This window comes from Urocitellus parryii, chromosome 6, assembly GCF_045843805.1.
Source record: "Urocitellus parryii isolate mUroPar1 chromosome 6, mUroPar1.hap1, whole genome shotgun sequence".
Lineage (NCBI taxonomy): Eukaryota > Metazoa > Chordata > Mammalia > Rodentia > Sciuridae > Urocitellus > Urocitellus parryii.
In genome coordinates, this window is record NC_135536.1 from 125781940 (window position 1) to 125807071 (window position 25132).

General features: G+C 37.6%; 6 pseudogenes; all 6 read right to left on the reverse strand.

The window, feature by feature from the left end:
• Positions 1 to 1754: 1754 nt before the first annotated feature.
• On the reverse strand, positions 1755 to 1838 carry LOC144255587 (small nucleolar RNA SNORD116; annotated as a pseudogene).
• Positions 1839 to 5781: 3943 nt separating this feature from the next.
• On the reverse strand, positions 5782 to 5865 carry LOC144255588 (small nucleolar RNA SNORD116; annotated as a pseudogene).
• A 3942-nt stretch (positions 5866 to 9807) lies between these two features.
• On the reverse strand, positions 9808 to 9891 carry LOC144255591 (small nucleolar RNA SNORD116; annotated as a pseudogene).
• Positions 9892 to 13810: 3919 nt separating this feature from the next.
• Positions 13811 to 13894, reverse strand: LOC144255589 (small nucleolar RNA SNORD116; annotated as a pseudogene).
• Positions 13895 to 17837: 3943 nt separating this feature from the next.
• Positions 17838 to 17921, reverse strand: LOC144255590 (small nucleolar RNA SNORD116; annotated as a pseudogene).
• Positions 17922 to 23481: 5560 nt separating this feature from the next.
• LOC113178162 (small nucleolar RNA SNORD116) lies at positions 23482 to 23564 on the reverse strand (annotated as a pseudogene).
• Positions 23565 to 25132: the final 1568 nt, after the last annotated feature.

The window sequence follows — 25132 nt, forward strand, 5'->3', positions numbered from 1 at the left end:
CTACTCTAAGAGATCATCTCAGTCCAGTCAGAAAGGCAGCTATTATGACGACAAACAACAACACGTGTTGGCAAGGACGTAGGGAAAATGGTACACTCACACATTGCTGGTGGGAGTGCAAAGTGGTGCAGCCCCTTTGGAAAGCAGTATGGACATTCCTTGGAAATCGGGGAATGGAACACCATTTGACTATTCCTCTTCTCGGACTATACCCAAAGGACTTAAAAACAACAGACTGCAGGGACACAGCCACATCAATGTTTATAGCAGCATGATTCCCAATAGCTAGACCGTGGAAGCAACCTATAAGTCCTTCAGAGGATGAATGGATAAAAAAATGTGGCATAACACAATGGAATATTACTCAGCATGAAAAACAGAACAAAGTCATGGCATTTGTAGGGAAACGGATGGCGTTGGAGAAGATCATGCTATGTGAAGTCAGCCAATGCCCCAAACACAAATGCCGAATGTTTTCTCTGATATGGGGGGGGGGGCGGTGACTCATAGTGGGGTAGAGAGGGAGAGCATGGGAGGATTAGTTTGGTTGTAGACAGGGAAGTGGGTAAGAAGGAAAGGGAGGGGAGAGGGGATTAGCAAGGATGGTAGAATGTGATGGTCTTCATGATACAAGTACATGTATGAAAACTTGTATTGGGTGTCAACATACCTTATATACAAACAGAGATACGAGAAATTGATATATATATATATATATATGTGTATTAAGAATTGTTATGCCAAGAAAAGCACATGTATAATGGTATAAATTGCCGTGAACATACTTTATATACAGAGACAGGAAAAATTGTGCTCTATATGTGTAATAAGGAATGTAATGCATTCCACTGTTGTCGTGTATTTGGAAATTATAATAAAATCAATAAAAAGGAAACGTAGCACATTATAAAACAAGGAATACAATCTGACAAAAAAGAATGAAATCCTACTGAGTGTGAAATGAATGGAAGAGATCATATTATTAAGTGAAATAAGACATGCACAGAAAAAATAGTACCATATGCTCTCTTTCATGGGTGGAAACTAAAAGTAGATTGCATAGAAGCTGAGAGTCCAATGGTGTTTACTGGAGGTTTGCGAGAGTACAGGAAGAGGAAGGTATGGAGAATATTGATTAATAGGGACTAAGTTGCAGTTATATAGGCCTAAGAAGTTCTGTTATACACAGTTGGGTGACCGCAGATAATAATGAACTTCACATTTCAAAAATTGAGGAGAAAGGAATTTTGAAATATTTTGCACACAGAAATGATAAATATTTGAGAGGACAGGTATATGTAACCTGATTTAATCCCAATACAAGGTATTCATGTAATAAAATGTTACATGGTACCCCCCTAGTACGTACATTTTGTATGTATCCGTTTGAAAATAAACTTAAAAATAACATTGCAATACTTTGAAAAAGAAGAAAATGGTCTGAATGTTTCAAATGCAACCACAGCTACTTTCACAGTGTTCATTATGTGTGACCTTGTCCCTAGCATTCCTATACCATTCATATACCTGAGAAGCAGGTATATGAATGCTCTGGTCAAGCACTCAGAGGAGTGCAATGTAACACCACTACGCCAAATTCAAAAAGAGCTCTCTGTAATTTTTTTTTATCCTAACCTAATATAAGGAAGATAGTTTTCTAATACCTTATTGCTTATGGGTCCCACTGTCTGAACACCTGAATTCCCCCCGCCCCGCCCCTGCCACCCCTGTCTGCCTGGCAGAGTCCCCATGCTGGACCTCAGCTCACAGAAGTGGTTTGGTCACTCATTTTGTTCAGATTCCAACAAGATCCATTTTTTGTAAGTCATCATTGGTCCAGGCACATTGAATAAAATGGACCCTGAGCCTAAGGTATGTGGCAGCTACTGATCACCCAGGCTTTTGTCATTCTGGGACACATGGACCCACACTCTTCAATCATGGAGCCCTGCATCACAGTTAAGGACCATTCCCATGGCTGTCTATCAGAGCTACAGTCCAATGCCATTGGAGTGATATGATTCCATAGGAGGAATGTTAGTATCTTCAGGAAAAGATGCTTACCATGAGCAAATTACCACATCAAACTATGAGCATAGAAGCACTTGAGAATAATTAAGCTGAATTCTTCTCAAACTCTCTTCCATGTCACCTTGCAAGAGGAAGAAATAAACCTTGTCATACAATCTACGCTTGGCCCACGTTGATCTGTGGAAACACAGTAAATATGTTTGTTCCTTAGTACCCATGTGAGTTTGTACAAGGATACCCAGAAGACACCAAAATCTGAGGATGCTCAAGCCCCTTATTGTTTATAATATCCAAATACAAGTAAATGCCGCATAAATTACACCCATTGTGATTATTTGCATTGTTTAGAGAATAATGACAAGACAAAATTCTAGGGTACAAGTTCAGTAGCAATTTTTTCCCCCAAATGTCTGATTGAACCACAGATAAGTATGATAAGTTGTATATGGTTAATTCTATATGTAACAATGGCAAGTTCATGAATCCATTTATCCATCATGGAAAGACGGGGTAGTTTACTATGTCCTCGCACTTACAACATACTGGCATATTATTCTACTAGCATTATTCCCATATGCCAAAGAGAGGAGGTAGGAAATCTCTTGAAAAAAGAGACAGACATATCAGATGTCTCATAAGATTATTAATACCTCCTGTTTGGGTATTAATAAAACCAATTACATTCATGATTACTTGTAACATAAACATGACCAATGAAAATATGTTTTCATTTATTTAGAGCTGTGAGGCTGCAAAACAAACCTAGGGCTTCATGCACACTACAATGGCATTCTATCACTGAGCTAACCCCCAAACTGAACAGGGTACATGTTAAACATTGTGGCTGGAGGTATAGTTCAGTGCCTAGCATGTGTGATGCCCTGAGTTCAATTTCCAGAAACACACACACACACATACACACACACACACACACACACACACACACGCAGAAATTGTCATGTTATCTCAGAAACTGGTGTTTTCATCCTTTGAAGATACAGAAGTTGATAAAAAGTGGCTAGCTCAGTAGTTCTATGTTGTGGCCGGATTACCAACCTGAGGTTAGGAAGCTTGCTACATAGAAAACCATTGTCTGACAGATGCACATTGGAGATAAAGAAAATAGGTTTTATTGAGGATGCCGGTAATCTGGAAGGAGCCAGACATTTTAATGTCTCCAGATATCACCTTAAAGTCTTTAAGGAAATGGGGAATATTTATATGAGAAACGGATTAGGGACAACATGCAGAAACCAGCATTTCCCAGGACCACGAGTCAAGAAAGCAGCACTGACCATAGGTGATAAACTTCTAATGACAGTCTTCTCTGGTCTGGAGGGAAAATGCTCCAGGATGCAGAGTAAAGAATATATCCTGGGAATGAGAAACAACAAGAAACCAAATGGAGTCACTGATGGCAATATCCAGTTTTAGCAGAAATAATTCTGAGAGCTTCTAAGGCACTGGAGAAAAGATAGCATCGTCAACAAATGGTGCTGGGTAAATGGGAAATCCGTATGCAACAAAATGAAATGGAAACCCTATCTCTCACCATGCATGAAACTTACCTCAAAATGGATCAAGGACCTAGGAGTTAAACCAGAGACTCTGTGTCTAATAGAAGAAAAAGTAGGCCCTAATCTTCAGAATGTGGGATTAGGCCCCTCACTTCCTTAATAAGACAGCTATAGCACAAGAATTAAAAGTAAGTATCAATAAATGGGATTGATTCAAACTAAAAAGTTGTTCTCCTCAAAAGAAACAATCTGAGAGAGCCTACATCCTAGGAGCATTCTAGTGCTCACACATCAGATAGAGCACTGATCTCTAAAGTATATAAAGAACTCAACAAGCTAAGCACCAAAAAAAACCCCAAATAACCCAATCAAAAAATGGGCAAAAAAACATGAACAGACACTTCTCAGAAGAGGATATAAGATCCATCACCAAATATATGAAAAAATACTCATCTTCTCTAGCAATCAGAGAAATGCAAATCAAAACTACTCTGAGAGATCATCTCAGTCCAGTCAGAAAGGCAGCTATTATGACGACAAACAACAACACGTGTTGGCAAGGACGTAGGGAAAATGGTACACTCACACATTGCTGGTGGGAGTGCAAAGTGGTGCAGCCCCTTTGGAAAGCAGTATGGACATTCCTTGGAAATCGGGGAATGGAACACCATTTGACTATTCCTCTTCTCGGACTATACCCAAAGGACTTAAAAACAACAGACTGCAGGGACACAGCCACATCAATGTTTATAGCAGCATGATTCCCAATAGCTAGACCGTGGAAGCAACCTATAAGTCCTTCAGAGGATGAATGGATAAAAAAATGTGGCATAACACAATGGAATATTACTCAGCATGAAAAACAGAACAAAGTCATGGCATTTGTAGGGAAACGGATGGCGTTGGAGAAGATCATGCTATGTGAAGTCAGCCAATGCCCCAAACACAAATGCCGAATGTTTTCTCTGATATAGGGGGGGGGGGCGGTGACTCATAGTGGGGTAGAGAGGGAGAGCATGGGAGGATTAGTTTGGTTGTAGACAGGGAAGTGGGTAAGAAGGAAAGGGAGGGGAGAGGGGATTAGCAAGGATGGTAGAATGTGATGGTCTTCATGATACAAGTACATGTATGAAAACTTGTATTGGGTGTCAACATACCTTATATACAAACAGAGATACGAGAAATTGATATATATATATGTGTATTAAGAATTGTTATGCCAAGAAAAGCACATGTATAATGGTATAAATTGCCGTGAACATACTTTATATACAGAGACAGGAAAAATTGTGCTCTATATGTGTAATAAGGAATGTAATGCATTCCACTGTTGTCGTGTATTTGGAAATTATAATAAAATCAATAAAAAGGAAACGTAGCACATTATAAAACAAGGAATACAATCTGACAAAAAAGAATGAAATCCTATTGAGTGTGAAATGAATGGAAGAGATCATATTATTAAGTGAAATAAGACATGCACAGAAAAAATAGTACCATATGCTCTCTTTCATGGGTGGAAACTAAAAGTAGATTGCATAGAAGCTGAGAGTCCAATGGTGTTTACTGGAGGTTTGCGAGAGTACAGGAAGAGGAAGGTATGGAGAATATTGATTAATAGGGACTAAGTTGCAGTTATATAGGCCTAAGAAGTTCTGTTATACACAGTTGGGTGACCGCAGATAATAATGAACTTCACATTTCAAAAATTGAGGAGAAAGGAATTTTGAAATATTTTGCACACAGAAATGATAAATATTTGAGAGGACAGGTATATGTAACCTGATTTAATCCCAATACAAGGTATTCATGTAATAAAATGTTACATGGTACCCCCCTAGTACGTACATTTTGTATGTATCCGTTTGAAAATAAACTTAAAAATAACATTGCAATACTTTGAAAAAGAAGAAAATGGTCTGAATGTTTCAAATGCAACCACAGCTACTTTCACAGTGTTCATTATGTGTGACCTTGTCCCTAGCATTCCTATACCATTCATATACCTGAGAAGCAGGTATATGAATGCTCTGGTCAAGCACTCAGAGGAGTGCAATGTAACACCACTACGCCAAATTCAAAAAGAGCTCTCTGTAATTTTTTTTTATCCTAACCTAATATAAGGAAGATAGTTTTCTAATACCTTATTGCTTATGGGTCCCACTGTCTGAACACCTGAATTCCCCCCGCCCCGCCCCTGCCACCCCTGTCTGCCTGGCAGAGTCCCCATGCTGGACCTCAGCTCACAGAAGTGGTTTGGTCACTCATTTTGTTCAGATTCCAACAAGATCCATTTTTTGTAAGTCATCATTGGTCCAGGCACATTGAATAAAATGGACCCTGAGCCTAAGGTATGTGGCAGCTACTGATCACCCAGGCTTTTGTCATTCTGGGACACATGGACCCACACTCTTCAATCATGGAGCCCTGCATCACAGTTAAGGACCATTCCCATGGCTGTCTATCAGAGCTACAGTCCAATGCCATTGGAGTGATATGATTCCATAGGAGGAATGTTAGTATCTTCAGGAAAAGATGCTTACCATGAGCAAATTACCACATCAAACTATGAGCATAGAAGCACTTGAGAATAATTAAGCTGAATTCTTCTCAAACTCTCTTCCATGTCACCTTGCAAGAGGAAGAAATAAACCTTGTCATACAATCTACGCTTGGCCCACGTTGATCTGTGGAAACACAGTAAATATGTTTGTTCCTTAGTACCCATGTGAGTTTGTACAAGGATACCCAGAAGACACCAAAATCTGAGGATGCTCAAGCCCCTTATTGTTTATAATATCCAAATACAAGTAAATGCCGCATAAATTACACCCATTGTGATTATTTGCATTGTTTAGAGAATAATGACAAGACAAAATTCTAGGGTACAAGTTCAGTAGCAATTTTTTCCCCCAAATGTCTGATTGAACCACAGATAAGTATGATAAGTTGTATATGGTTAATTCTATATGTAACAATGGCAAGTTCATGAATCCATTTATCCATCATGGAAAGACGGGGTAGTTTACTATGTCCTCGCACTTACAACATACTGGCATATTATTCTACTAGCATTATTCCCATATGCCAAAGAGAGGAGGTAGGAAATCTCTTGAAAAAAGAGACAGACATATCAGATGTCTCATAAGATTATTAATACCTCCTGTTTGGGTATTAATAAAACCAATTACATTCATGATTACTTGTAACATAAACATGACCAATGAAAATATGTTTTCATTTATTTAGAGCTGTGAGGCTGCAAAACAAACCTAGGGCTTCATGCACACTACAATGGCATTCTATCACTGAGCTAACCCCCAAACTGAACAGGGTACATGTTAAACATTGTGGCTGGAGGTATAGTTCAGTGCCTAGCATGTGTGATGCCCTGAGTTCAATTTCCAGAAACACACACACACACATACACACACACACACACACACACACACACACGCAGAAATTGTCATGTTATCTCAGAAACTGGTGTTTTCATCCTTTGAAGATACAGAAGTTGATAAAAAGTGGCTAGCTCAGTAGTTCTATGTTGTGGCCGGATTACCAACCTGAGGTTAGGAAGCTTGCTACATAGAAAACCATTGTCTGACAGATGCACATTGGAGATAAAGAAAATAGGTTTTATTGAGGATGCCGGTAATCTGGAAGGAGCCAGACATTTTAATGTCTCCAGATATCACCTTAAAGTCTTTAAGGAAATGGGGAATATTTATATGAGAAACGGATTAGGGACAACATGCAGAAACCAGCATTTCCCAGGACCACGAGTCAAGAAAGCAGCACTGACCATAGGTGATAAACTTCTAATGACAGTCTTCTCTGGTCTGGAGGGAAAATGCTCCAGGATGCAGAGTAAGGAATATATCCTGGGAATGAGAAACAACAAGAAACCAAGATGGAGTCACTGATGGCAATATCCAGTTTTAGCAGAAATAATTCTGAGAGCTTCTAAGGCACTGGAGAAAAGATAGCATCTTCAACAAATGGTGCTGGGTAAATGGGAAATCCGTATGCAACAAAATGAAATGGAAACCCTATCTCTCACCATGCACGAAACTTACCTCAAAATGCATCAAGGACCTAGGAGTTAAACCAGAGACTCTGTGTCTAATAGAAGAAAAAGTAGGCCCTAATCTTCAGAATGTGGGATTAGGCCCCTCACTTCCTTAATAAGACAGCTATAGCACAAGAATTAAAAGTAAGTATCAATAAATGGGATTGATTCAAACTAAAAAGTTGTTCTCCTCAAAAGAAACAATCTGAGAGAGCCTACATCCTAGGAGCATTCTAGTGCTCACACATCAGATAGAGCACTGATCTCTAAAGTATATAAAGAACTCAACAAGCTAAGCACCAAAAAAAACCCCCAAATAACCCAATCAATAAATGGGCAAAAAACATGAACAGACACTTCTCAGAAGAGGATATAAGATCCATCACCAAATATATGAAAAAATACTCATCTTCTCTAGCAATCAGAGAAATGCAAATCAAAACTACTCTAAGAGATCATCTCAGTCTAGTCAGAAAGGCAGCTATTATGACGACAAACAACAACACGTGTTGGCAAGGACGTAGGGAAAATGGTACACTCACACATTGCTGGTGGGAGGGCAAAGTGGTGCAGCCCCTTTGGAAAGCAGTATGGACATTCCTTGGAAATCGGGGAATGGAACACCATTTGACTATTCCTCTTCTCGGACTATACCCAAAGGACTTAAAAACAACAGACTGCAGGGACACAGCCACATCAATGTTTATAGCAGCATGATTCCCAATAGCTAGACCGTGGAAGCAACCTATAAGTCCTTCAGAGGATGAATGGATAAAAAAATGTGGCATAACACAATGGAATATTACTCAGCATGAAAAACAGAACAAAGTCATGGCATTTGTAGGGAAACGGATGGCGTTGGAGAAGATCATGCTATGTGAAGTCAGCCAATGCCCCAAACACAAATGCCGAATGTTTTCTCTGATATAAGGGGGGGGGCGGTGACTCATAGTGGGGTAGCGAGGGAGAGCATGGGAGGATTAGTTTGGTTGTAGACAGGGAAGCGGGGTAAGAAGGAAAGGGAGGGGAGAGGGGATTAGCAAGGATGGTAGAATGTGATGGTCTTCATGATACAAGTACATGTATGAAAACTTGTATTGGGTGTCAACATACCTTATATACAAACAGAGATACGAGAAATTGTGATATATATGTGTATTAAGAATTGTAATGCCAAAAAAAGCACATGTATAATGGTATAAATTGCCGTGAACATACTTTATATACAGAGACAGGAAAAATTGTGCTCTATATGTGTAATAAGGAATGTAATGCATTCCACTGTTGTCGTGTATTTGGAAATTATAATAAAATCAATAAAAAGGAAACGTAGCACATTATAAAACAAGGAATACAATCTGACAAAAAAGAATGAAATCCTATTGAGTGTGAAATGAATGGAAGAGATCATATTATTAAGTGAAATAAGACATGCACAGAAAAAATAGTACCATATGCTCTCTTTCATGGGTGGAAACTAAAAGTAGATTGCATAGAAGCTGAGAGTCCAATGGTGTTTCCTGGAGGTTTGCGAGAGTACAGGAAGAGGAAGGTATGGAGAATATTGATTAATAGGGACTAAGTTGCAGTTATATAGGCCTAAGAAGTTCTGTTATACACAGTTGGGTGACCGCAGATAATAATGAACTTCACATTTCAAAAATTGAGGAGAAAGGAATTTTGAAATATTTTGCACACAGAAATGATAAATATTTGAGAGGACAGGTATATGTAACCTGATTTAATCCCAATACAAGGTATTCATGTAATAAAATGTTACATGGTACCCCCCTAGTACGTACATTTTGTATGTATCCGTTTGAAAATAAACTTAAAAATAACATTGCAATACTTTGAAAAAGAAGAAAATGGTCTGAATGTTTCAAATGCAACCACAGCTACTTTCACAGTGTTCATTATGTGTGACCTTGTCCCTAGCATTCCTATACCATTCATATACCTGAGAAGCAGGTATATGAATGCTCTGGTCAAGCACTCAGAGGAGTGCAATGTAACACCACTACGCCAAATTCAAAAAGAGCTCTCTGTAATTTTTTTTTATCCTAACCTAATATAAGGAAGATAGTTTTCTAATACCTTATTGCTTATGGGTCCCACTGTCTGAACACCTGAATTCCCCCCGCCCCGCCCCTGCCACCCCTGTCTGCCTGGCAGAGTCCCCATGCTGGACCTCAGCTCACAGAAGTGGTTTGGTCACTCATTTTGTTCAGATTCCTACAAGATCCATTTTTTGTAAGTCATCATTGGTCCAGGCACATTGAATAAAATGGACCCTGAGCCTAAGGTATGTGGCAGCTACTGATCACCCAGGCTTTTGTCATTCTGGGACACATGGACCCACACTCTTCAATCATGGAGCCCTGCATCACAGTTAAGGACCATTCCCATGGCTGTCTATCAGAGCTACAGTCCAATGCCATTGGAGTGATATGATTCCATAGGAGGAATGTTAGTATCTTCAGGAAAAGATGCTTACCATGAGCAAATTACCACATCAAACTATGAGCATAGAAGCACTTGAGAATAATTAAGCTGAATTCTTCTCAAACTCTCTTCCATGTCACCTTGCAAGAGGAAGAAATAAACCTTGTCATACAATCTACGCTTGGCCCACGTTGATCTGTGGAAACACAGTAAATATGTTTGTTCCTTAGTACCCATGTGAGTTTGTACAAGGATACCCAGAAGACACCAAAATCTGAGGATGCTCAAGCCCCTTATTGTTTATAATATCCAAATACAAGTAAATGCCGCATAAATTACACCCATTGTGATTATTTGCATTGTTTAGAGAATAATGACAAGACAAAATTCTAGGGTACAAGTTCAGTAGCAATTTTTTCCCCCAAATGTCTGATTGAACCACAGATAAGTATGATAAGTTGTATATGGTTAATTCTATATGTAACAATGGCAAGTTCATGAATCCATTTATCCATCATGGAAAGACGGGGTAGTTTACTATGTCCTCGCACTTACAACATACTGGCATATTATTCTACTAGCATTATTCCCATATGCCAAAGAGAGGAGGTAGGAAATCTCTTGAAAAAAGAGACAGACATATCAGATGTCTCATAATATTATTAATACCTCCTGTTTGGGTATTAATAAAACCAATTACATTCATGATTACTTGTAACATAAACAGGACCAATGAAAATATGTTTTCATTTATTTAGAGCTGTGAGGCTGCAAAACAAACCTAGGGCTTCATGCACACTACAATGGCATTCTATCACTGAGCTAACCCCCAAACTGAACAGGGTACATGTTAAACATTGGGGCTGGAGGTATAGTTCAGTGCCTAGCATGTGTGATGCCCTGAGTTCAATTTCCAGAAACACACACACACACATACACACACACACACACACACACACACACACGCAGAAATTGTCATGTTATCTCAGAAACTGGTGTTTTCATCCTTTGAAGATACAGAAGTTGATAAAAAGTGGCTAGCTCAGTAGTTCTATGTTGTGGCCGGATTACCAACCTGAGGTTAGGAAGCTTGCTACATAGAAAACCATTGTCTGACAGATGCACATTGGAGATAAAGAAAATAGGTTTTATTGAGGATGCCGGTAATCTGGAAGGAGCCAGACATTTTAATGTCTCCAGATATCACCTTAAAGTCTTTAAGGAAATGGGGAATATTTATATGAGAAACCAGCATTTCCCAGGACCACGAGTCAAGAAAGCAGCACTGACCATAGGTGATAAACTTCTAATGACAGTCTTCTCTGGTCTGGAGGGAAAATGCTCCAGGATGCAGAGTAAAGAATATATCCTGGGAATGAGAAACAACAAGAAACCAAGATGGAGTCACTGATGGCAATATCCAGTTTTAGCAGAAATAATTCTGAGAGCTTCTAAGGCACTGGAGAAAAGATAGCATCTTCAACAAATGGTGCTGGGTAAATGGGAAATCCGTATGCAACAAAATGAAATGGAAACCCTATCTCTCACCATGCACGAAACTTACCTCAAAATGCATCAAGGACCTAGGAGTTAAACCAGAGACTCTGTGTCTAATAGAAGAAAAAGTAGGCCCTAATCTTCAGAATGTGGGATTAGGCCCCTCACTTCCTTAATAAGACAGCTATAGCACAAGAATTAAAAGTAAGTATCAATAAATGGGATTGATTCAAACTAAAAAGTTGTTCTCCTCAAAAGAAACAATCTGAGAGAGCCTACATCCTAGGAGCATTCTAGTGCTCACACATCAGATAGAGCACTGATCTCTAAAGTATATAAAGAACTCAACAAGCTAAGCACCAAAAAAAACCCCCAAATAACCCAATCAATAAATGGGCAAAAAACATGAACAGACACTTCTCAGAAGAGGATATAAGATCCATCACCAAATATATGAAAAAATACTCATCTTCTCTAGCAATCAGAGAAATGCAAATCAAAACTACTCTAAGAGATCATCTCAGTCTAGTCAGAAAGGCAGCTATTATGACGACAAACAACAACACGTGTTGGCAAGGACGTAGGGAAAATGGTACACTCACACATTGCTGGTGGGAGGGCAAAGTGGTGCAGCCCCTTTGGAAAGCAGTATGGACATTCCTTGGAAATCTGGGAATGGAACACCATTTGACTATTCCTCTTCTCGGACTATACCCAAAGGACTTAAAAACAACAGACTGCAGGGACACAGCCACATCAATGTTTATAGCAGCATGATTCCCAATAGCTAGACCGTGGAAGCAACCTATAAGTCCTTCAGAGGATGAATGGATAAAAAAATGTGGCATAACACAATGGAATATTACTCAGCATGAAAAACAGAACAAAGTCATGGCATTTGTAGGGAAACGGATGGCGTTGGAGAAGATCATGCTATGTGAAGTCAGCCAATGCCCCAAACACAAATGCCGAATGTTTTCTCTGATATAAGGGGGGGGGGCGGTGACTCATAGTGGGGTAGCGAGGGAGAGCATGGGAGGATTAGTTTGGTTGTAGACAGGGAAGCGGGGTAAGAAGGAAAGGGAGGGGAGAGGGGATTAGCAAGGATGGTAGAATGTGATGGTCTTCATGATACAAGTACATGTATGAAAACTTGTATTGGGTGTCAACATACCTTATATACAAACAGAGATACGAGAAATTGTGATATATATGTGTATTAAGAATTGTAATGCCAAAAAAAGCACATGTATAATGGTATAAATTGCCGTGAACATACTTTATATACAGAGACAGGAAAAATTGTGCTCTATATGTGTAATAAGGAATGTAATGCATTCCACTGTTGTCGTGTATTTGGAAATTATAATAAAATCAATAAAAAGGAAACGTAGCACATTATAAAACAAGGAATACAATCTGACAAAAAAGAATGAAATCCTATTGAGTGTGAAATGAATGGAAGAGATCATATTATTAAGTGAAATAAGACATGCACAGAAAAAATAGTACCATATGCTCTCTTTCATGGGTGGAAACTAAAAGTAGATTGCATAGAAGCTGAGAGTCCAATGGTGTTTCCTGGAGGTTTGCGAGAGTACAGGAAGAGGAAGGTATGGAGAATATTGATTAATAGGGACTAAGTTGCAGTTATATAGGCCTAAGAAGTTCTGTTATACACAGTTGGGTGACCGCAGATAATAATGAACTTCACATTTCAAAAATTGAGGAGAAAGGAATTTTGAAATATTTTGCACACAGAAATGATAAATATTTGAGAGGACAGGTATATTTAACCTGATTTAATCCCAATACAAGGTATTCATGTAATAAAATGTTACATGGTACCCCCCTAGTACGTACATTTTGTATGTATCCGTTTGAAAATAAACTTAAAAATAACATTGCAATACTTTGAAAAAGAAGAAAATGGTCTGAATGTTTCAAATGCAACCACAGCTACTTTCACAGTGTTCATTATGTGTGACCTTGTCCCTAGCATTCCTATACCATTCATATACCTGAGAAGCAGGTATATGAATGCTCTGGTCAAGCACTCAGAGGAGTGCAATGTAACACCACTACGCCAAATTCAAAAAGAGCTCTCTGTAATTTTTTTTTATCCTAACCTAATATAAGGAAGATAGTTTTCTAATACCTTATTGCTTATGGGTCCCACTGTCTGAACACCTGAATTCCCCCCGCCCCGCCCCTGCCACCCCTGTCTGCCTGGCAGAGTCCCCATGCTGGACCTCAGCTCACAGAAGTGGTTTGGTCACTCATTTTGTTCAGATTCCAACAAGATCCATTTTTTGTAAGTCATCATTGGTCCAGGCACATTGAATAAAATGGACCCTGAGCCTAAGGTATGTGGCAGCTACTGATCACCCAGGCTTTTGTCATTCTGGGACACATGGACCCACACTCTTCAATCATGGAGCCCTGCATCACAGTTAAGGACCATTCCCATGGCTGTCTATCAGAGCTACAGTCCAATGCCATTGGAGTGATATGATTCCATAGGAGGAATGTTAGTATCTTCAGGAAAAGATGCTTACCATGAGCAAATTACCACATCAAACTATGAGCATAGAAGCACTTGAGAATAATTAAGCTGAATTCTTCTCAAACTCTCTTCCATGTCACCTTGCAAGAGGAAGAAATAAACCTTGTCATACAATCTACGCTTGGCCCACGTTGATCTGTGGAAACACAGTAAATATGTTTGTTCCTTAGTACCCATGTGAGTTTGTACAAGGATACCCAGAAGACACCAAAATCTGAGGATGCTCAAGCCCCTTATTGTTTATAATATCCAAATACAAGTAAATGCCGCATAAATTACACCCATTGTGATTATTTGCATTGTTTAGAGAATAATGACAAGACAAAATTCTAGGGTACAAGTTCAGTAGCAATTTTTTCCCCCAAATGTCTGATTGAACCACAGATAAGTATGATAAGTTGTATATGGTTAATTCTATATGTAACAATGGCAAGTTCATGAATCCATTTATCCATCATGGAAAGACGGGGTAGTTTACTATGTCCTCGCACTTACAACATACTGGCATATTATTCTACTAGCATTATTCCCATATGCCAAAGAGAGGAGGTAGGAAATCTCTTGAAAAAAGAGACAGACATATCAGATGTCTCATAAGATTATTAATACCTCCTGTTTGGGTATTAATAAAACCAATTACATTCATGATTACTTGTAACATAAACATGACCAATGAAAATATGTTTTCATTTATTTAGAGCTGTGAGGCTGCAAAACAAACCTAGGGCTTCATGCACACTACAATGGCATTCTATCACTGAGCTAACCCCCAAACTGAACAGGGTACATGTTAAACATTGTGGCTGGAGGTATAGTTCAGTGCCTAGCATGTGTGATGCCCTGAGTTCAATTTCCAGAAACACACACACACACATACACACACACACACACACACACACACACGCAGAAATTGTCATGTTATCTCAGAAACTGGTGTTTTCATCCTTTGAAGATACAGAAGTTGATAAAAAGTGGCTAGCTCAGTAGTTCTATGTTGTGGCCGGATTACCAACCTGAGGTTAGGAAGCTTGCTACATAGAAAACCATTGTCTGACAGATGCACATTGGAGATAAAGAAAATAGGTTTTATTGAGGATGCCCGTAATCTGGAAGGAGCCAGACATTTTAATGTCTCCAGATATCACCTTAAAGTCTTTAAGGAAATGGGGAATATTTATATGAGAAACGGATTAGGGACAACATGCAGAAACCAGCATTTCCCAGGACCACGAGTTAAGAAAGCAGCACTGACCATAGGTGATAAACTTCTAATGACAGTCTTCTCTGGTCTGGAGGGAAAATGCTCCAGGATGCAGAGTAAAGAATATATCCTGGGAATGAGAAACAACAAGAAACCAAGATGGAGTCACTGATGGCAATATCCAGTTTTAGCAGAAATAATTCTGAGAGCTTCTAAGGCACTGGAGAAAAGATAGCATCTTCAACAAATGGTGCTGGGTAAATGGGAAATCCGTATGCAACAAAATGAAATGGAAACCCTATCTCTCACCATGCACGAAACTTACCTCAAAATGGATCAAGGACCTAGGAGTTAAACCAGAGACTCTGTGTCTAATAGAAGAAAAAGTAGGCCCTAATCTTCAGAATGTGGGATTAGGCCCCTCACTTCCTTAATAAGACAGCTATAGCACAAGAATTAAAAGTAAGTATCAATAAATGGGATTGATTCAAACTAAAAAGTTGTTCTCCTCAAAAGAAACAATCTGAGAGAGCCTACATCCTAGGAGCATTCTAGTGCTCACACATCAGATAGAGCACTGATCTCTAAAGTATATAAAGAAGTCAACAAGCTAAGCACCAAAAAAAAAAACCCAAATAACCCAATCAATAAATGGGCAAAAAACATGAACAGACACTTCTCAGAAGAGGATATAAGATCCATCACCAAATATATGAAAAAATACTCATCTTCTCTAGCAATCAGAGAAATGCAAATCAAAACTACTCTAAGAGATCATCTCAGTCCAGTCAGAAAGGCAGCTATTATGACGACAAACAACAACACGTGTTGGCAAGGACGTAGGGAAAATGGTACACTCACACATTGCTGGTGGGAGTGCAAAGTGGTGCAGCCCCTTTGGAAAGCAGTATGGACATTCCTTGGAAATCGGGGAATGGAACACCATTTGACTATTCCTCTTCTCGGACTATACCCAAAGGACTTAAAAACAACAGACTGCAGGGACACAGCCACATCAATGTTTATAGCAGCATGATTCCCAATAGCTAGACCGTGGAAGCAACCTATAAGTCCTTCAGAGGATGAATGGATAAAAAATGTGGCATAACACAATGGAATATTACTCAGCATGAAAAACAGAACAAAGTCATGGCATTTGTAGGGAAACGAATGACGTTGGAGAAGATCATGCTATGTGAAGTCAGCCAATGCCCCAAACACAAATGCCGAATGTTTTCTCTGATATAAGGGGGGGGGGCGGTGACTCATAGTGGGGTAGCGAGGGAGAGCATGGGAGGATTAGTTTGGTTGTAGACAGGGAAGCGGGGTAAGAAGGAAAGGGAGGGGAGAGGGGATTAGCAAGGATGGTAGAATGTGATGGTCTTCATGATACAAGTACATGTATGAAAACTTGTATTGGGTGTCAACATACCTTATATACAAACAGAGATACGAGAAATTGTGATATATATGTGTATTAAGAATTGTAATGCCAAAAAAAGCACATGTATAATGGTATAAATTGCCGTGAACATACTTTATATACAGAGACAGGAAAAATTGTGCTCTATATGTGTAATAAGGAATGTAATGCATTCCACTGTTGTCGTGTATTTGGAAATTATAATAAAATCAATAAAAAGGAAACGTAGCACATTATAAAACAAGGAATACAATCTGACAAAAAAGAATGAAATCCTATTGAGTGTGAAATGAATGGAAGAGATCATATTATTAAGTGAAATAAGACATGCACAGAAAAAATAGTACCATATGCTCTCTTTCATGGGTGGAAACTAAAAGTAGATTGCATAGAAGCTGAGAGTCCAATGGTGTTTCCTGGAGGTTTGCAAGAGTACAGGAAGAGGAAGGTATGGAGAATATTGATTAATAGGGACTAAGTTGCAGTTATATAGGCCTAAGAAGTTCTGTTATACACAGTTGGGTGACCGCAGATAATAATGAACTTCACATTTCAAAAATTGAGGAGAAAGGAATTTTGAAATATTTTGCACACAGAAATGATAAATATTTGAGAGGACAGGTATATATTAACCTGATTTAATCCCAATACAAGGTATTCATGTAATAAAATGTTACATGGTACCCCCCTAGTACGTACATTTTGTATGTATCCGTTTGAAAATAAACTTAAAAATAACATTGCAATACTTTGAAAAAGAAGAAAATGGTCTGAATGTTTCAAATGCAACCACAGCTACTTTCACAGTGTTCATTATGTGTGACCTTGTCCCTAGCATTCCTATACCATTCATATACCTGAGAAGCAGGTATATGAATGCTCTGGTCAAGCACTCAGAGGAGTGCAATGTAACACCACTACGCCAAATTCAAAAAGAGCTCTCTGTAATTTTTTTTTTATCCTAACCTAATATAAGGAAGATAGTTTTCTAATACCTTATTGCTTATGGGTCCCACTGTCTGAACACCTGAATTCCCCCCGCCCCGCCCCTGCCACCCCTGTCTGCCTGGCAGAGTCCCCATGCTGGACCTCAGCTCACAGAAGTGGTTTGGTCACTCATTTTGTTCAGATTCCAACAAGATCCATTTTTTGTAAGTCATCATTGGTCCAGGCACATTGAATAAAATGGACCCTGAGCCTAAGGTATGTGGCAGCTACTGATCACCCAGGCTTTTGTCATTCTGGGACACATGGACCCACACTCTTCAATCATGGAGCCCTGCATCACAGTTAAGGACCATTCCCATGGCTGTCTATCAGAGCTACAGTCCAATGCCATTGGAGTGATATGATTCCATAGGAGGAATGTTAGTATCTTCAGGAAAAGATGCTTACCATGAGCAAATTACCACATCAAACTATGAGCATAGAAGCACTTGAGAATAATTAAGCTGAATTCTTCTCAAACTCTCTTCCATGTCACCTTGCAAGAGGAAGAAATAAACCTTGTCATACAATCTACGCTTGGTCCACGTTGATCTGTGGAAACACAGTAAATATGTTTGTTCCTTAGTACCCATGTGAGTTTGTACAAGGATACCCAGAAGACACCAAAATCTGAGGATGCTCAAGCCCCTTATTGTTTATAATATCCAAATACAAGTAAATGCCGCATAAATTACACCCATTGTGATTATTTGCATTGTTTAGAGAATAATGACAAGACAAAATTCTAGGGTACAAGTTCAGTAGCAATTTTTTCCCCCAAATGTCTGATTGAACCACAGATAAGTATGATAAGTTGTATATGGTTAATTCTATATGTAACAATGGCAAGTTCATGAATCCATTTATCCATCATGGAAAGACGGGGTAGTTTACTATGTCCTCGCACTTACAACATACTGGCATATTATTCTACTAGCATTATTCCCATATGCCAAAGAGAGGAGGTAGGAAATCTCTTGAAAAAAGAGACAGACATATCAGATGTCTCATAAGATTATTAATACCTCCTGTTTGGGTATTAATAAAACCAATTACATTCATGATTACTTGTAACATAAACAGGACCAATGAAAATATGTTTTCATTTATTTAGAGCTGTGAGGCTGCAAAACAAACCTAGGGCTTCATGCACACTACAATGGCATTCTATCACTGAGCTAACCCCTAAACTGAACAGGGTACATATTAAACATTGTGGCTGGAGGTATAGTTCAGTGCCTAGCATGTGTGATCCCCTGAGTTCAATTTCCAGAAACACACCCACACACACATACACACACACACACACACATACACACACACACACACACACAACGAAATTGTCATATTATCTCAGAAACTGGTGTTTTGATCATTTGAAAACATAGCAGTTAATAATAAGTGACTAGCTCCGTAGTTAATATTTTCGCAGTATTACCAACCCAAGGTTAGGAAACTTGCTACATAGAAAACCATTGTCTGACAGATGCACATTGGAGATTAAGAAAATAGGTTTTATTGAGGATGCCAGTATTCTGGAAGGAGCCATACATTTCAATGTCTCAGATATCACCTTAAAGCCTTTTGGGAAATGGGGAATATATGAGAAATAAATTAGGGACAACATGCAAAAACCATGATTTCTGGGAGCATGAATTAAGAAAGCACCGACCAGATGCGATAAAGTTCTAATAACAGGCTTCATTTGTGTTGAGGGTAAGATGCTCCAGGATGCAGTGTAAAGAATATATCCTGGTAATGAGAAACAACAATAAACCAAGATTGGGTCACTGATGGCAATGTCCCATTATAGCAGTAATAATTCTAAGTGCTTCTAATGGTCCTTTTCAACTACAAAGTACAGAAGATGTCAGGAAAATTGAAGAACAATACCTTCCCAATTGAATGTTTACTCTTAAGAGATTTCTACAAAGCAATGATAGATATGTACTTGACAACCTACATGACAAGAAAATTATATTTACTGATTAGAACAGAGAATAGAAGGTAATTTTTTTTTCTAAGACATTGGTGTCAAAGTGTTCCTGAAGGTCTCTTTCAGGATAACTCATTAAAACTAAAATATCCTTTTAAATAGAAAATGGTTGAAAGAATGAATATCAGTCCACAAAATGTATATCAGTACAATTATTTTATAGTTTAAATTCTTCTTGCAGGATTTGAATCCTTCCCTCAAGCATGTAGAATACTGAGCCCCAAACACAGGTAACACAAAACATGTGCTTGTGACCATGTGAGGGATCAAACTAAAACATGTCATTACCCTTTAAGAAAAACAAAATTTACATGTTCCATAATACTTTTATAATTTAAGTGATAAAGCCCAAATAAAAACTCCTCATATCTTTTAAGTGGTCATTTACTAGGACCTTAGTAGACTATTCCCAATGAGAAGAATGACTCATGTATAGGTAAAATAGTTTCCCAAAGTGTTCACTACTCTGGTGTTAATCTCCAACCCAGAACATAGAGGCTACCAGTGAAATAACAAAGGACTAACTCATGGCTGCCACAATGCAGTGCTGTTGGAGCTTTGTGGTTTCTACAAGGAACATAAGTATGTTCAGGCAAAATGCTTACTTTGTGAGAAATACCACTGGCTCTTGAGGATGAGAGACTGAATGATTCCTAATACTTTCCTTCACATGACAACACAAATGAAGAAATAAATTTATCCAGATGAATTGCAGATCTTGCTCCACATTGACCTATAGGGAGAGATTATATATAGGAATATGAAAAGTATACAGATTATTTTTTTCACATTTGCATGGGATAGGCAATTTCCCTATTAACTTCCACATAAAATATACTAATTTATAATCCCTATAAAATGGATTAGATGTTATTCAAAGTTAAAAAAAGCACAAAATCTTAAAAATAATGATGTCTTAGCACAACTTAATAATGCTTGAGGCTGTTTGTATGAACATATTGTTCACAAAATTAAATTTTCGATAATTTTAAAAAATGATACCAAACCTCACAAGAATTCATTAAAAATTTGTTGTTACCTCAGGAGTATATTGTTTTCATCATTTACAGATAAAGGAGATGGTAGGTGACAATTTTATTATGTGACTCTCCAGTGGTGGGATTCCATGGATTCTATCATGCCTAATTTACAAAAGTACAGGGGAATTAGGGAAGCTGAGAAAAAAATGCTAATAGATTACTGAATTACAATTAATTTTAAGAATTCACACAAGACATTCATTGGACCAACTATATGACAAACACAACTAAACTTGCTTGCAGCATCTTTGGTCACAACTATGTAAAATAATATTTTATAAAATGTTAATATCAAAATTTCCCTGGCATATCCATCCACTTCAAATTATTTATTATAATGAGAATATCTCTTTAAATAGAGTGGAAAATATTGAGGACAGGTATATGTGTCCAATACATTCATGTAAAAATGAACATAACCTTTTCACATCTAAGATATTCAATGAAGCATATATTTGAAGGCAGTGCTAATATACAAAATCATTCCCTTTTTTATAGGAAAAAGTGAAAACAAACTTGTTCCAAAACTAGTGCCTAAATTGGCAAATAAATAAATAAATAAATAAATAAAATCCACTAGTTGATTCCATATATAGTAGTACCCTTTCTTAAATTCCCATGCAAATTTTTTAGTATAGAAAATAAAAAATGAAATATCTTCAATATCTTTGGACATTGGTCATCTTATTACACTCTAAAGACAAACTATCAGCTAGAAGACTTAGGTAGCTTAGACAAATGTCAGCTAACCCAAGGATAGAAATAATAATTTCCTATGAATCTCACCAGTCAAGTCCTGTTTCTCTAGAGTCTATTTACTAGGTATATAGATGTCGCCAGGTAAGCCCTTAAAAAAAATCTGTGTCATCCTATAATTGGGTATTTATAGACCTCTATACAATTCATTTGCTGTGAACAGGTTAGTTTCATACCCAGCTGCTGACTATTTAAACTCCCTACACATGTCTGCCTAGCAGGGTCCCCTTGCTGGACCTCAACTCACAGAAGTGGTTTGGTCACTCAGTTTATCCAGATTCCAATGAGATTCATTTCTGCAAGTCATCATTGAATAAAAGGATCCCTGAGCCTGAGGTATGTGGCTGTTTCTGATCACCCAGGTTTTTGTCACCCTGGGATACTCTTAATTACACTCTTCAATTATGCAGACCAACATCCCAGTCAATGACAAGTCACATAGTCACCTAGCATAGCCAGGGTCTAGTGTCATTGGAATGTTGTGTTTCCCTAAGAAGAATGTCAGTATTTTTAGGACAAAACAATTGCCATAAGAGAATTCCCATTGGCCCTTAAGAAAGAGAGGCTGTATAATTCCTAGTATTTTTTCTTTATGTGATGACATGGGAAGGAACAAATCTGCTTATTTGAAACCTAGTACTTGGTCCATGTTGTCATGGGTAATAATCTGGGAATACGAGAAGCAGATATGTCCAGTTTTTACAACTGCATAAGACAGAAGTTATCACTATTTACCTATACAAAATACACTGATTTATAATTTCTGTAGAATGCTTCAGATGCTATAGAAAGTAGAAAAAAGTATAGAATAATTAAAATTAAGAAGACTGAAGGCTGAGATAAATTATCAGACTATTAATATTTAATATTTTAATTTAAAAAACTCTTTGTAAACCTATTTAATTCTTGATTACTTAAAATAGTAAAAATAACTCACAAAAATAAATTTACTAAAATTGGATGCTTCCTCAGGAATATATTATGTTGATTCTTCATAGGAAGCTAACACAGGTCATAAAAAATCAGTATTTCACTGGTATTGCAATGATATTTCAGGGAATTCTAGCACTTAATCTACAAAGTACAGGGGAAATGAAGGAAGTTGTGAAACAGAACTGTGTTCATCAATTTAGTTATAAGCAATTATAAAAATTCACCTAAGGCATTGGGCCACATGCATGAGAAAATATCACATCTTTGATCATGAGTATAAAAATAATATTTCAGGAAATATACATTTTTAAGGTTCCCTAGCACATCTATTTCAAATAAGTTATTATAATAAGAATATCTCTTTCAATGCAATGGAAAATATTGATAGGCTATAGGAAAGTAGAGAATAAAATCTATTTAAAAACACAACAATGTAAATTATAATCATAGCTAAAACTATTTAATGTGGCCTGTGGTTGATGTCAGCATTAAAACTGACACTGAAATTGGTTCCTTAGCTTATAGAAAATGTAAACAAAATAAATAAAAAGAACTATCCAATTGTAGTGACTGGGTTGGCAGCAAATTAAAATATATTGTGACGGTTCCACAGAGCAAAGTACCTATTCTTCAACTACCATGTAATTGATTCACTTAATGGAAAATTAGAATTTAAAAAATCATAATTATGTCTTTGGATTCTGACTATATTTTCATCCTCAGACCTATTTACAACCAGAATATGGCAGTTCAAACATGTGACTAGCTCAAGGAGAGGGTCTCATGACTTATGTGTTGTTTTCAAGTATCTGTTTACTATAGTGTATGGATGCTATAAGCCAAACAATCAATGAGTTTCCACTTTTACTCCACAAGCAAATATGATAGATAACTATCCAATCCATTTCTTCCAACAGACGCAATCAGGATAGCTTTCAAATACCTCAGTCCCAGTGGCTTATACTGCTTGAATATCAGAAATACACCTACATGTCTGCCTAGCAGGGTCCCTGTGCTGAACCTTAGCTCACAGAAGTGGTTTGGTCACTCATTTTGTTCAGATTACAACAAGATTTGTTTTTGTAAGTAATCATTGGTCCAGGTACATTGAATAAAAGGTACCCTGAGCTTGAGGTATGTGGCAGATATGAGTGTTCATCTTTTTATCACCCTGGGATGCATGGACCCATACTTCAATCATCGAGCCCTGCATCATAGTTAATGACCAGCCCCATGGCTGCCTAACATAGTCAAGGTCCAATGTCATTGGATTGATTCCCTAGGAAAAAGGTCACTATTTTCAGAACAAAATGCTTACCATGATTGAGTGCTCACATCAATCTGTGGTAATAGATTCTTTTGAAAATGAATTTGCAGAATTACTGTCAGAACTCTCTTTCATGTTACTTCTCAAAAAGAAGGAATTAAACTTTTCCTTATTAGCTCACCTTGGTCTACATTTACCTGTGGGAATAAAGCCAATACTTTTAAAGACAAGATACTTATGTATCCATGGTAAGACTGAATGATTCACTGTGTGTCTGAATACCAAGTATACTGAGGCATTATCCTGCCACTATTTTCCCCATGTTTTGATAAAAGCACAAGTAAAAACTCCCTGAAATAAATAAGACAAAATCATTAGATGTCTCACCAGATGATTAATACTTCACACTGTTTGGATTTATAGACATCGTAAAACCAATTTTACTCCTGATTACTTACAAAATAAAAATAACCCACAAAAATGTCTATTAAAAGTTGACAATTACTTTTAAAATTGTCCTTTTGATTATTTATAAAGAAGGAAATTTTTAAAAAGGACACAATCAGTAATCCAATGATGTTGCTGGAAGAATTCTATGCATTTCATATCATTTGTCATCTATAAAGAACAGAGAAAGGCAGGGAAATTGAGGAACAATGCCTTCTCAATTGAATGTTTACTATTAAAAGGTCATAATAAACTAACCTTTGGTATATACACGAAAACTTATATAACAAGAAAATCCCATTCATTGCTTGGAATGAAGGAGTATAGAAAGTGATTTTTTTTCTGAGATGTTGGTGTCAAAGTTTTACCCAAAGTCTCCCTCAGTATCATTTAAAACCATCTTCTTTCTTTAAAGGCACAGAAAATTTGCTAAAGTATATTGGTCAATTAAATATACATGAAATTCCAAGAATTGGAAGTTTAATCATTTTACAATTTAAAACTTTTCATGCATTAGTTGAATCCCTCACTAAAATATCTAAAAGTTTGAATACTGAATGGCAGGATTAAAAAATAAAAACTAAGAAACTGGTAGGAGAGGAAGATGGTATGGCTAAGCTAAGTAGTGACCCTTGATATCGTCACAATCCAGAGAGGAATCAGTAAAGGAATAGTGAATTGGGGAGGTGGGTGATAGAGTAAAAGTTTTAAGACTCAATATTGGAGAGTCTGAGACTTGGAGAGACTTGAGGTTTGGTCATCAGAGCAGAAAATAAGGACAGTGTTCCTTAATCCCAAATCCAGACCAGAATATGGTGGGAAAGAGGGGCAATAAAGAGAAAGAAAAAAAGGGAGATGGAAAACCCATAAGCTCACTTCCTTAACAAAGCTGAAAAGAAAAGTAGACTAAATTGAAAAGCAGTAGAACAGCAGTCAGTGAAGGAAATCAAGCAG